We start from the raw sequence: 14,828 nt of genomic DNA, 5'->3' as shown, positions 1-14,828 counted from the left end.
CTTGGCAACGAGAGATCAGATACTGTATTCAGCAACATGAGGTGGTCATTTTTTCCTCCTGACCACAGACACACACATACACACTGCTGTTTCATGAGGCAACAGGTTTCGTTGAGGGAAAATAAAACTATTTTTAAACGGATTCCATGCTGGAGAAGGCAGGGGAATACCAGCAAAGTTACCCTTCCTTGATAAGCACGGCTGTTTCATTCAGGGCATGCGGGAAGCTGTTGCCTTCAAGGAGAATTATAAAAATTCCGTGGCCACAGGCAACGCAAAAACCCCTTGATTCCCAGCATGGGAAAAGTCCTCTCAGCCAGTTGTTGTTTTCTCCTTTCCATCTTCATCGCCGTGGTGGCAAAGATGAATAAACAGGGGTGTGTGTGCATATGCACTGGATAACTTTCCCTGATAATAATATGAGGGTGATGTCAATATTTGAGCAACAACGGCCATTTCCTTTCAAGCAGCCCTCTCTCTCTCTATCAGCTGTCACTGGATCGGGTGTTATTTTAAAACTGTCACATGGAGATCTGTCACTGAGCTTATTATAAAACTGGAGGAACCCCCTCCCCCTTATGTCATAACTATACGTTAGTAACTTCCCTCTCCTAAGGTATCGAAAGGCCCTGAGAGGCAGTGTTGCCTAGTGGTTAAGAGTGCTGGACTCGGAACTGGGAGACCAAGGCCACAGTCACAGCATACAGTGGTACCTCGGGTTACAGACGCTTCAGGTCTCATACGCTTCAGGTTACAGACTCCGCTAACCCAGAAATAGTGCTTCAGGTTAAGAACTTTGCTTCAGGATAAGAACAGAAATCGGGCTCCGGCAGCAGCAGGAGGCCCCATTAGCTAAAGTGGTGCTTCAGGTTAAGAACAGTTTCAGGTTAAGAACGGACCTCCGGAACAAATTAAGTACTTAACCCAAGGTACCACTGTACATTTAAAGCACTGCAATACCACTTTAAATGGTGCCCCCCCCAAAAAAAAAGAATCCTGGGAGCTGTAGTTTGTTAAGGGAGCTAAGAGTTGCTAGAAGGCCCCCTGTTCTCCTCACAGAACTACAATTCCTGTGGTGGTAAAATAGTCAGTCCCTCCCCCCAGGAAGTCTGGGAAACATAACTCTGGGCAGGATAGGGGTATGCTAACAATACTCAGCACCCTAGAATTGGAAGGGACCATGACGGTCATCTAGTCCAGGGGTGTCAAACTCAAATTTATCGGGGGCCGCATCAGCAGTTTGGTCACCCTCAAAGGGCCGGTTGTATCTGTAGGACTATGTAAAGGACATGTAAAGTGGAGGTTTCCTGTGTAGAACGGCTGGCGCCGCTAGAGGGCAGACGTTCTCTGGCTTGTAGGCTGCCGCGCATGCGCTGAAGAGGCAGCTTTCTTGTGTAAAAAAAAAAAAGCGAGAACAAATGGTGAAGGCTGGCGGCTGGCGGCAGCTACACGGGCCACATGACGAGGTCTGGTGGGCCGGATTCGGCCCGCGGGCCTTGTGTTTGACACCCGTGATCTAGTCCAACCCCCTGCAATGCAGGAATCTTTTTTTAAATGCTTTTTTATTAGTTTTCTTACTTGACAAACAAACACAAAAATTAACAAAAATAATAAAATAATAACAAAAGGGAAAACATCCATCCATCCATAAATCCAAAGTTCTTACAAGATAACTTGTGCCACCATGTTCTTAACTCCCAATTACTTATCTTTCCCAATAGACTTCCGTCTTCCTCAAAGTGGCTCAGTCTTCTCTGTTTGTTAAACTGCTTCTTTGACCATTTCCCCATTTCTTCTGTTATCTGAATACTATACTTATAATCTATATTGCAATTTGCGAAAATGAATCAAAGCATGTCCAGGTTTTGAGGACACTGTGGTTTTTTGGTGTTTTTTAAAATATTCTTTATAAATTCCCCACTCCTTTTTGAACTTTCGGTTTGGCTGTCTCCTAATGCAGGAATCTTTTTCCCAGTGCAGGGCTCAAACCTGCGACCCTGAACTTAAGAGTCTCATGCTCTACCAACTGAGCTGTGTGTCTATGAACAACAGCATCCAGGATACTTTCAGCGGTTCTCAACCTGTGGGTCCCCAGATGTTGTTGGACTACAACTCCCATCATCCTTGAGCTCTGGCCTTGCTAGCTAGGGGTGATGGGAGTTGTAGTTCAAGAACATCTGGGGTCCCACAGGTTGAGAAAGGCTGCTAGGGAAAGCCATGACAGTTTAAAGTGGAATAATAGTGCATTAAATATAGGGTGTGGATGTGGCCTAAATTTTTGCAAGTGTGGGAGAGCCTGCCATCTCCCCTCCTTCAGTTTCCAGAAACTGGAATTCAGAAGCATACTATCACCAATGGTGGAGGTAGAACATAGGTCTTATGGTCAGTGGCACCAACTGGAGCAAAGCTGAGAAGACCTTTTGAGTCTCACTATGAATTACTCACATTGCAGCAATGCTTTATGGTGCATGGATTTGTTGTGTAGGACAGATTCTAGCAGATTCATTGTCCGTATCTGTAGTTGACAAAGTACGCTTCTCTTTTTTAAGATTCCATAGCATGTGTGTTTTAGAAAAATTGACTGGCTGACGGATGGGTTCCTCCCCTCGGCTCTCTCATCATCTTGGACGAATGGACTACCTGGACTTGAATCCACCTGCCGTGCATCGATGCACCATCTTGAAGGATATAGAATACATTAGTGTCGCCAAAATATAACAGATTTGCACGATTCTTCTGTAGCGAGTGTTGATTTGAAAGAAGCTGAAGGAGCGGCGCTACTATCTTCTTGAAATTGCAGCTAAACTGCTACTTTAATAGAGTGATTATGTTACAGCTTTTGGTACTAAAAGCCCTTGATGTATAACAGATCATAACATACCCACTGAGATCACAGCGAAAACAAGAGGGAACATGGTGATGTGTGGTGTACTCATTGTGGCAATAAAACACCAAACCTATGTCATATCTGACCTAGTCTAATGGAATGAATAGCCCCTTGTCAATGAGGAAATCGAATACAGCAGAGGGTGTTCATTGAAAGCTTAGTACAGGGCAGGGGGATGCTCTGAAGGAATGCTTGAAGGATGGATGGTGGACCAAGGATATCAGGAAACATGGCAGGAATGATATAACCCTCAACTAGCTCACCACACCTATGCCGAAAGGGCTGCACAGGCTGCCAATATGTTATCGAGACAAGTTTAAGGGTCTTGCCATTGGTATATAAACAACTTTGGACCAGATTATCTCAGGGAATACCTCCCCTTCTACACCCCTGCTCAATCACTTTGATCATCAGGAAATACAGTCATAGTACTGCTGTATGGTCCCAAATGTTGCATAGTGTCCATTGTGATCAGGACTTTTAGTATGGTGGCAACTGCCCTTTGGAATGTGCTCCCCATAAACATCAGGCCTCTAGCACTAGCATTCAGGTATCTGCTTAAAGCTCATCTGTTCACTCTAGCACATGAGTGATCCAGAAATGTAGATTTCTTCATCTGATTTGTGATGCATGTTGCACTTAGTTGTGAACGTAATTTTACTGTTTTACTGTTGATTTGATGCTTTCCACTGTCATCATATATATATTCCCTCTAATGTTAGTGGTGCAGAAATTTTTGCAAACAAAAATAGCAACCAGTGCTCTGTGCGGTAGAGCTAAAAATTTGAGAAGATCTGTAGATATGTCTCTAAAAGGGCTTCTATTTGATCTGTACTTTAAGAAGCCAATATATGAATATGTGTACCTAAAATGAACCAGTTATTCTCAGTTTCTGACAAAGTTCCTGTCACTTTAAATTGGGGATAGGGAACTTGTCACCTTCCAGATGTTGCTTGATTTCATCTCCCATCAGTTCCAACCACCAATGGTCAGATGTGATTAAAGTCTGGTGTCCAACAATGCCCAAAAGGCCACAGATTCCTCATCCCTGATTTAAATGGCTCTGTGTCAGGTGGGAATTCAAGAGGCATTGAGATACATGGATGGAAGATGTTCACGTTTTCAGTGTTGGCATGAACTGTTGTGCTACTCAGTGGCAGGAAATTTGTCATTAAAAATACATAGCAACACTGAATCTGAGACTTTTGGGGGGATTGGCATGAACAGATTTCATTTGGAAGTGCATCCCTGTTCCCCAGCATTGCCAGTGGCCGTCCATGTGGCAGTTTGGTGGCAGCCAAGTATCTGTCACTGGCCACCATAGTAGATGGACCCTACATTCTTACCAAAGAGCTCTATTAGGAGATGGTGCCATAAAAAGTGAGGCTGCTCTGACGGCACATGGATGCAGATTAAGGAAGGAACTTTGTTTGGTGGTAGAGCATCAGGTCCCAGGTTGAATCCCCAACATTATTCTTAGTACCCCTGTGAGAAACTCCCACCATTCAGTGTGGAGAATGCTGAACTAGATAGGCCAATGGTCTGATTTGGCATAAGGCAGCTGTCTGTGTTCCTATGATGGCAATGTAGTGTTGGGAATTCCATTCCACCCTTTGCTGCAGATATGTGGGATTGTTACATGTCACATGTCTGTTTACATTCCAGCGCAGATTGCTGGAATCCCTTGAGCGGAACATCCGCTCTGTATTGCTTTTGTTTTCTCTCTCTCCGAGAAGAACGACAAGGAGAGAAGCCATGTTTCTCTTTGTCCTGATTTATGTAGAATAAATGCGTAGTTTAGTACAGTATCCACACCTCGAGCCTGATCTGTTGTGTGTTTACTCTGCTGAGAAATGTGTGCTCTTGCATGCATAGTAGCTTGAGTTGCAGACACACGTCGGAGGAGGATGACTGATGGATCTCCACACTGGCAAAACTAAAAAGGGAGACACTCCGGCTGGGGCCGAGCCAAGTGGCTTTTCATCCCCAGTTCCGACATGTAGCATAAGTCAGTGATGTCGTTGTCTGTGCCCACAGCGTGAGGTGCTATCCACTCATAGCTATGCATCTTCACTGTGGTAAAAAAACAAAACCCTACCCCATGGTAGTACAGCACATGAGTGCTTTGTATGATGCTTCAGATTTTGTCTCGTAACGGTGTTTCCTCCTGACACCACCACCAGATAGATGTTCAGGGCTAAGTGCACCCTTAAATTCCAAATTATGTGATGAGAGACTTGAAATATATGCTCATAATGGATGGCCTCTATTATGTATTATCACAATCATCTGATTTAGGGTAGGGTGGTAGGTCAGGAAAGGAACAGATCTCCAATGGCAAGCATGAAGTCTCGAAAACAGGCACATTAAAAAAAACAAAACCCAGAAGGCTGGTATTTTTCCATATTTCAGATTCTGCACTTGTACAGAGGACCCAAATAGAGCATGTGGAATATTTATAACTTTATTAAAATAGCTTAGGTTCTTACTGCTAAAACAAACCATCTCATTCTCATGTGATACGAATGCAGTTGTGTTGACTAGTTCCTTCTTATCTTAGAACAGAAGCAACTGCTGACTGAGGCAACTGTATAAAGATCTTCTCTCACATTGCTCCACAGGGCCTGAAAAATGCTCAAATGCTGATTATTGTCTTATGGAGTTGACAATTTCCCTTTTTATGTTTCTCTGAAACGATCTCAGCAAGAAAGAAATTGTACTTAGTAGCATTCTAGAAGTAAGGGGGAGAGGAGGCAGTTTTGCAACTTTGTTTTAATATATTGCAATGTTTTCAAGGTTATTATGACCTAAAACAGGTGTGGGGGTCATTTGCCCAACCCCCACCTGATCTATAGCTCCCATCAGTCCCAGAAAGCATAGCCAACTTTCAGAGGTGATGGGAATTTCAGCCCAGCAGCATCTTGACAGCCACAAATGCTCCATCCCTGATGAAACACTTCATATTTTAAAATATAAATAATCATAGCAAGGGCTTCTTTTTAAAAAAATCAATCAATCCTGGAAACATGAATTTTGTGTGTCCCAAAGCTTTGATTGAATGATTGCACTTACATTCCTCATTTCATAGGTCAAGTGAAGTGGCAGCCTTGAGATCATAGGCAGCCTTCCTTTTAGTACAGCTATCCTGACTTTACCCCTGAGCTGAGTTGTAGTCCAAAATGGTGGCCGTTAGATTTGGAGTGAATTGTCAACAGTGCAACCATTTCTCTTTTTTAAATATATATTTTTAATTAATTTTCCATTTTTAACATCATATTGTTATACATTTATACATTTTTAGCTCCACCATGCCACTCGACTTCCCTCCGTTCCGTTGTCTGGTTTTTATAAATACACATCTTAATTCCACACATTTATACCATCTCAATTCTACATTTCTCCTTACTTAATCTAGACTTAAGGCGCAAGTAGAACATTTCTTTCAATAAACGCTGCATGATTTATCTCAGTCCTGCCAGTGTCTTTACATGTTTACAATAACTGTCTATTGTATTGAATAAATTTACTCCATTCTCTCTGGAAGACTTGGTCGCTCTGGTGTCGGATTTTCCCCATCAGCCTTGAAATAACTCTGTTTCTCTGTAGCATCCGAGTCAGGAGAGCTGATGCAGGTGTCGGAATGCAAAGGGCTGGATGAGAGCCAAAAAGCTAAAGTTGAATCCTAATAAGATGGAGGCTTTGTGGGCGGCTGGTTGTCTCGTTCAGGAATTCCCATGTGGTTGTACTTCCCCTTAAGGATCAGGTTTGAACCCTCTTTGTAGATGAAGTCCAAGCGGCATCGAAGACTAAGAGAGTCTTTCCCCAACTCCAGCTGGGTGACCAGTTATGACTGTTTATGGACAGGGATAGCCTGGCTCCCATGGTTCATTGTGCTGGAATCTCATGCCTGGATTATTACAATTCATTCTACATGGAGCTGCCTTTGGGTCTGACTCAGAAGCCCCCGTTAGTGCAGAATGCTGCAATGAGATTGCTTGTGGAGGCAGCTTGCCATCAACATCAAACACCGGTGGCTGCTGGCTGCTTAGAAGAAAATGGCCTCCCATAAGCGAAAAAAGGATGGGCTATCATAGGTATATGGACCTCCTGCACAGATTTCTTTGCATAAATGACAAGCACTGGGCAAGTTTGTGCTAATAGCTGATTCTGCCTTTCCCCTCCCCATATACACACAGACATACAATGATCTTTCTGTTTTTCTTTTATTTTTCTTGTTTCTTTCTGAATATAAATATTCAAAATCTAATTTTAAAAACCATATAAATAAATGAACAAGCAAATAAATAAAATGCAATAACACCAGTATTGAAAGTTCTGCACTGGCTGCCCATTTGCTGACCCAGGTTTAAAGTCCTTGTTTTGACCTATAAAGCCATAGAAAGCTTGGGGTTCAGGCAGAAATTCAATTCAGTTCATGCTCAAAGCTGAATTTATCCAATCTGGACTTTCACAAAGTCATTTAAATTTGCATTTACCTGCAATCTGAATTTTGCCACTGTCTGAATTTTGCAGTTCTGTTGTCCAACCAACAAATAATTACAAAAGTGCATATACTAGGTAAATGTGTCCATAAAAAATGAACATGTTAGTGTAAATAGCATTAGAAATGCATTATATTGGGGAAAATGACTTTTGTACATTGTACATTTGTCAAAACTGCATACAAAAGTGTGTCTGTTAGGAGAACTGCACTAAAATGATGGATAATTTTCATGAGTGTTTTTAAAAAGAAAAATCACAGCTTGCTGCAGAAATGTGAAAAACAAAAAAATTTAAGACTGGAAAAAAGAGAAATGGAAAGAACCAACATTGACAGATCCTTCCATCCATCCAGGGCCGTCTTACCCATAGGTGCTAAGGGTGCAGGGCACCCAGTCGCCGAGCTCTCAGGGGCGCCAGGCCAAGAGTTGAGTCCGGGGCCCAAGAGTTGAGTCCAGAGAAGAGCCCACTCATCAGTCAGAGTGCCATGGTGGGCTCTTCTGCTGCGGGCGGCTCTGCGCCGTGAGTTGGGGAATGACCAAGCTAGTGAGACATTGAGGTGGCCGGCCGGCTCCGCCCTCCTGCGCGCCTGGGACTGGGCAAACTGGGGGGAGGTGCGCCAGGCGGATCTTTGCACCCCAGCGCCACATATGCTTAAGACAGCCCTGCATCCATCCCTACTTGGGATCTACAGACCTGCTTCTTTATGCACCTGCCTGTACATTGTGGTCATCAGGGCATGATGCTCTTCTCACAGCGCCAAAGGTCTCCAAAATGCAGTCTTTGCGACATGAGAGGGCATTCTCAATAGTGGCACCTTGACTCTGGATGTGATCAGAGCCAATGCTAATGAAATTTCAACAGCAGGTAAAAACGTGAGTGTTCACTAAAGCATTTTGCTAAAGTGGTGCTCCTTGCTATGCTGATAGTAGTTATATTGTTAGTGTAATGTTTGTTTTTCTACTCAGTTGTATTTAAATGAAATATTCTTTTATTGTCTGCTGCTCTTTGCTCTGGGCACATGTTAGCAATGGCAGGTTATAAGCAATGTAAATAAAATAAACAGGGGAGATGCCAGGTTTGAGAAGGCTGAACTAGGCCCTGATCAGACTCAGGCCTCAGGCTGATGCCTTCAGACCATGCTAATAGTTATTTTTAAAAACTTACATTTTTAAACCCACCCTCACAGTGTTATTTAAGGAGGCAGAATATTTGTGGTCTGCAGTGTTAGAATCTGACCTCAGATGGAAAAGAGTGAGATGCAGAGGGATTGAGGCCCAGTTTACACACAGCATTTTTATTTTTATTTTAAAAGTTTTTAATAAAAACAACAGTTTCTAATAAAACGATAAACAAACATGTCACTCTTTTTGCAGGTCCTTGCTTGGAAACAACATCCATGTTTGGAGACTTTTCACTAAGGATCTGTCCTGCTGTGTTAGAGGGTTTCACGCCATTAAAAATTCCTGTAATATTCCCATGAATCCTAACTATATTGTTGCATGTGCCCCAATCTCCAAGTGAGGTGCATGGTAGATTCTTATTCCTAACGCTTATTTGTTCTCAGCGGCTCCCGTTAAGTTCTGCAGAACAAAGAGAACCAGCTGTAAATTGAGGTGCCATTGCAGGGAAGAGAAAGCTTACTAGACCCCCCTTGCCTCAGGGAAGAGAAAGCTTACTAGACCCCCCTTGCCTCAGGCACCCCAAAGTGAGTGTGTCCCCACTTCTGTGGCATTCTCAAGTCAAGTGCACCCTTTTGTTTTCTATCATAAATGCATTTACTCCAAGAGGAAAAACAAAACTGCTGCATCTCTTGGGTGCTGAGATTGACAGACGGGGCCTGCTTGGTAGTTGCTCCATCTTCAGAGCCTCAAGGGATGGTGGCCTGGAAAGGGCATTCTCAGTGGTGGCCCCTAAGCTGCGGAACTGCCTTCTCACAGAGCTGTGTCTGGTACTTTCATTAGCTAGCTTCCGGCAAATGTTTAAGAGGTACCTCTTTGCCCTGGCTTTTAATACATGAGGTGTATATATTTAGGACCCACCTTTTATGATTTTATGTTGCTTTAAACTGTTTTTAGTGTGTGGGGGGGTTATAAATGATTTTTATTGGTTTTACATATAATCACATTACGTAATATTATTCCCTCTTATTTTATCTCTTTGGCTCGACTGAGCCAGACAACTTCCCTCCCTCCTCTCTGATGGCTTACAAAATTAAACTCTACATCTTTACATTTCGCTTTGTTTCCTATCCTTGTTATATCATTACCTAAGATATTATATTACTCAACCTGAATAGGTAGCAATTTCATCTTACAGATCTTCAGATAACCCTGCTAATGATGTTAATTGCTTACAGTTGCCTTTCAAATATAATATAAATTTGTTCCAGTCCTTTTGGAATGCTTGGCCTCGCTTGTTCTGGATTCTTCCAGTCAGTTTCGCCAGTTCTGCAAAGTCCATCATTTTCATCTGCCACTCTTCTTTTGTTGGTAACTCCTGCTGTTTCTGTCTTTGAGCTAACAAAATTCTTGCCACAGTTGTTGCATATAAGAACAATTTTTTATCTTGTCTCAGTATCTCTCTACCCACTATACCCAATAAAAAAGCTTCTGGTTTTTTAACAAAGGTGTTTTAAAACATTTCTTCATCTCATTTTATATCATTTCCCAGAAAGCTTTTACCTCTTTACATGTCCACCACATATGGTAAAAAGTACCGTACCTTCCTTTTCCTTACATTTCTAACATTCATTTTTTAAATCTATATATTTTGGCCAGTTTGTGATTTTAAGTTGCTTTAAACTGTTTTTAGTGTTTTAATGTTGTAACAGGCCCTGGGATCTTAGGGCAAAGGGCACAGGCAGCTAACAGCAGCAACAACAGTGTATTGTGGTGATGAAGGCTCCACCATCAAGGAAACCACATGCACACTCACACATTTCCTGCAAACACACAGATACAATAATCCCTGCCTCCTTACAGATTTGTTGTTTCAGTTAATGAGATCAGGGCTGACGATCACTTCCCGTCCCCCAAGTTATAAGCAATTAATAATCTTCAGAAAAACATTCTGTCCCAGTCCGGACAATGGAAGCATTTACCCATTTGCATTGATGAACTGACACACCTCACAGGTGTAAAATTACTCCTGCGTGGGAGCCGTGTCTGCTGACTTGGCAACCAGCCTCCTTTTCCTATGTGAAATGTTTTGGATCAGATAATTTCACTGGTAACGTTGACGGATTGTGTTCTCAGGCACAAAATGTGCAAGAGGGGTAGGGACATCCTTAAAAACAAAGATCTTGTTTGCCTGAAAAATGTTCCTGGCTATAAAAATAATGTAGTCACACACACAAAAAGAAGCAAACCAGCAAATCCATATAAATGAAATCATCTCAGAACAGCGTGGTTCAGTGTGCATGTGCTCTCTTCCAAAGCATTCAGCAATCTTTAAGGACAGACATGTGACTGAGCTACTGTAAATTCCATCAGATGGAAACAGAAAAACATCAGCTGGTAAGATATATTCCCCCCCACCCCCGGCTCCTTAAGCACAAGTAACACGGCACACTATTCATCGTTCAACGAATCATATTTATTTCTCTATCATGCCTCTCAAAATTAAGGTCAAATGATGATTTTATGCACGCACAGAGGGAGAGAGGGAAAGACTCAACTTCACCAATACAAAGTATAAAACTAATTGTGCAGCTCTTGAAAACAGTAATTTCTCCTGAAGCATTGTGTGTGCGTAGGTGTGCCCAGCTCGATAAATGCCGGCTGTGGATCTCCACCTGCCAATCAAGCCGTTGACAGACTTTCTTCAAAGAAAGAAAGGATTCGGGGAAGACCTACATCTGATGAAGGCAGGTGACAGCTTTGGGCAAGGAAACGGACAGCTTCGCCTTTGCTCACAGAAGGTTTTTGACAGTAGCAGGTAAGAATCACGCCATCCCGACTGAAAAGAGTGGCGGCAGAAAAAAACTCTTGAGAAAAAAGGAGTGCTGGTCTGCAATCCATCGATCAATTGCTCCAGAGGTTAGACAATTCCCTCAAATCCCCAGTCTTCAAAGATGAATGCATTGAGACTACAACGCTATCCTATCCTGGTAATAAGTCCTATTGATGTCAATGGGGTTTCAATACAGACAGGTGGCAGTTTCTTATGTTCCTGCGTACTTCTGAGCGGACATGCATAGGACTGTTCTCTTGAACCTTACACTTACATCTGCCAAGGAGATCAGAGCAGCATACATGGTTCTTACTCTTCCATCCAATTTTATCGTCACAACAACCCTGTAAGGTAGGCTAGACCGAAAGACAGAAACTGGCCCACAAAGGTGCCCAGTAAAGCTTTATGGCTGAGCAGTGCTTTGAACCTCTAAACTACAATACAACTGACCCTCTAATATGCGGACTCTCAGGGCAAATATCTCTTTCACAACCTCACTACCTGTATTATTTACATACCCCTGCTTTTCTTTTCATTGCTGTTTTATATTTTCTGTGTGTATGATTTCACACACACACACACACACACACACACTACATTGGGGTCCCCCCCAAAAAAATTAAACCCTTAAACTGCTTTTAAAACTAAAATAAATATAGGGTCCTGGTGGATATACACAGAACATTTCCACAAACCTTATTTCAAAAAGTAAAAAAAAGGACACCCCAAAAGTTGCTGAGCTCCCCCCCTCTCCCGTAAGTCAATTCCGCCTTTGAAATCCCGGTAATGTCCAGGAAAATCCGGACGTATGGCAGCCCTAACAAACCTCCCCAGTAGAGCTGCTTGTTCTATTAGCATGAATTAGAAAACCTTCACTGTGGGCATGATGACTCAAGCTGCACACTTTTATTATTCCATTATTTTAGCATGCTTATATTTCTCCTGAGAGAAATGTAAGTGGCTTAGAAAATATTCTCGCAAGGAAAATCTTAGTCACAGCATCAGGAACAGAAAGAACATGGTATCTTTACGGTGGTAGAGATATTCAGGTAGCATTGTGCACCCCCATCCTTGATCTTCCTTAGTGCCAGCCCTTGGTAGGCAGGAAAGCCCATCGGTGATCTCTAAGGCAAGGGGCAGCTGGCTCTCTGCCCATGATGGAGGCCAATCTTTCCTTACCAGCAATTGGCAGTTGCTGGGCAACAGTTCCTGCTAAGGACCTCTAAGGCAAGGTAGTGGGATTGAGGACCAGAGGCAGTATGAGAGAGCAACAGCGGGCCTGGGCTATTGCCTTCCTGTTAGTTGGTTTTCCTGAGGCATGTGATTGGCTGCTGTAGGGAGAACCACAGTGGTAGAGTATCTCCTTTGAATGCAGAAGGTCTCAGCTTCAATCCCGGCATTTCCCACCCAAAATAGCCACTGCCAATCATCATGGGCCATACTGAGCCAGGAGAACCAATGGGCTGACTCGATATACAGCAGCTTCCTGTGTTGGTGGACCAGATAACCCTTTGGTTTGATCCAGCAGGGCTCTTCTCGTATTCTTAAATCACATGAATCAACACCGCAGCTGGTTGCCGAGTCCATCAAATGCAAAACAGAAAGATGAGCCTGAGTGGTAGGAGGGATTGCATGGGCAGTCGCATTAACAGTTTTACAACAGGGCTGTCGGTGCAGTTTCCTGAGACTCTCCTTGACTTCCCTGTCCTGTCTTGCCTGGACTGCTTCCCAGTATTGACGATTTCACAACTGCTCCCAGCCAATCATTCCATTGTCTCACCGGCGTCATTGACAGGAACGACTCAGCAGTACGTCACTGACATTCTTTGCAGGGTGAACCTGGTCACCATCATCATCTCAATTCACGGACTTTCCCCTCTTGTCTCAGACAAGTAGAGCATATCACCGTTTATCTGCCCACATGTCAAATCAGTTCTCTTCACCTTCCAGACTCTCTCTGCCTTGCAGGATTGCCAGAATGAACTCTGGCGAGGGTGTTTCAGGACATGTGTGTTCAAGCCTTTGCCCTCCTTTCAGTGGATTGATTCAGACAAATTATTTTAAGATAATACACATCTCCGCCTAGCAACCTCCAATGCCTAACTTCCACAGAAGCAAGGGATAATAACCCTGTTGACCCTGAGCAATGATCAAAGACACGTTTCGTCCCAATTCAAAGTCCTAACAAATGCACCACAACAACCTGTGTTAGTCCATGGCATCGTAAAGCCTATAACTCTCCAGATGTTTTTGGACACAGACTCTTTAGCCCCAACCAGCATCTGGAATAATGGGGGTTGTAGTTCAATGGCATCTTGATATCATGGACTGGCTGGATGCAGAGGAATGGTGGGAGGCAGCAACTGGGGAACCCCCAGGGAAAGAAGGCTTACAGCAAGGGGATTGGTGGTGGGACGGTGATGAGTGGTCAGAGGGAGCAGACGGGGAGGAGGTGGTTTTGGAAGTTAAAGAGGCAACAGTATTTAGTGAGCAGGAAGAGGCTGGGGCAGAGAGCAGTCCAGTCTCAGAGGCAGGGGAGGAGGGGAGCCAGGAAAACAGAGATGAGACAGGCTGCTGAAGAATCCAGGGAATTTCCCCCTCCTGCTGCAACCAGCTCCCCTCCTACCCAGGTCTCCCAGAATACAGAGAAAAATGTAGAGGGCAGAGGAAAAAGAGACAAGACTATGGAGCCTTAGGCTACTGGGGGAGGAACTTGGGAATGATGATGATGATGATGATGATGATGATGATGATGATGTTCTATTTATACCCCACCCATCTGACTGGGTTGCCCCAGCCACTCTGGGCGACTTCCAACACACACACAAATAATAATAATAAAACATCAAACATTAATAGTAACAATCAGATCCTACATAAAAAGTCACAATAACTTTAAAATAAACCATAGAAGCCATAGAGAGTGGTGGGAAAGCAAGGACCTTCGGTCCTCACAATGCCTCATTGGGGCAAGACTTACTGGGAAGGGTTGCTGTGAACCTAGGCCTGCACTGTTTTGGTTTCTTTGACTAAAAAGTTAACTTCGCTGACACTGGGTATTTTATTACAGACCTACTCCTGCACTCTGGCTCCTGACGCTTGAGAACCACAGGCTCACCACCCCTGCCTTAAAGGACGTCTGAAAGTTTCAAACATCCAGTTCTGCTATAGGCCCCAATATTCACATTCTGGCCTTAGGACATGACATTTTGCAGAGGTTCGTGGCTGGATGAATGTATTCTGCTGCAAAATTCCCACCACACCCCAGATTTTTCACTGAAGTATTAGGTTTCATAGTAAAACTGGAACTGTACACAGTGCAAAACACATCTCCCCAAACACCTTCTTGTGAGTACCATGTTTGTACACTTTAACTGTAAGTCCATAGGTGCTTTGAGGTATTGAGGAAAACCAAGTAAAATTGGACTAAGGCATCGAATTCAAGAAAGCAGACAGAGTTCCTTCTCTAGAACATTTCTCTATGCCA

Source organism: Podarcis raffonei, chromosome 12, assembly GCF_027172205.1.
Source record: "Podarcis raffonei isolate rPodRaf1 chromosome 12, rPodRaf1.pri, whole genome shotgun sequence".
Taxonomy (NCBI): Eukaryota; Metazoa; Chordata; class Lepidosauria; order Squamata; family Lacertidae; genus Podarcis; species Podarcis raffonei.
The sequence above is the reverse complement of the archived record's forward strand: the minus strand, read 5'-3'. Positions refer to the sequence as shown.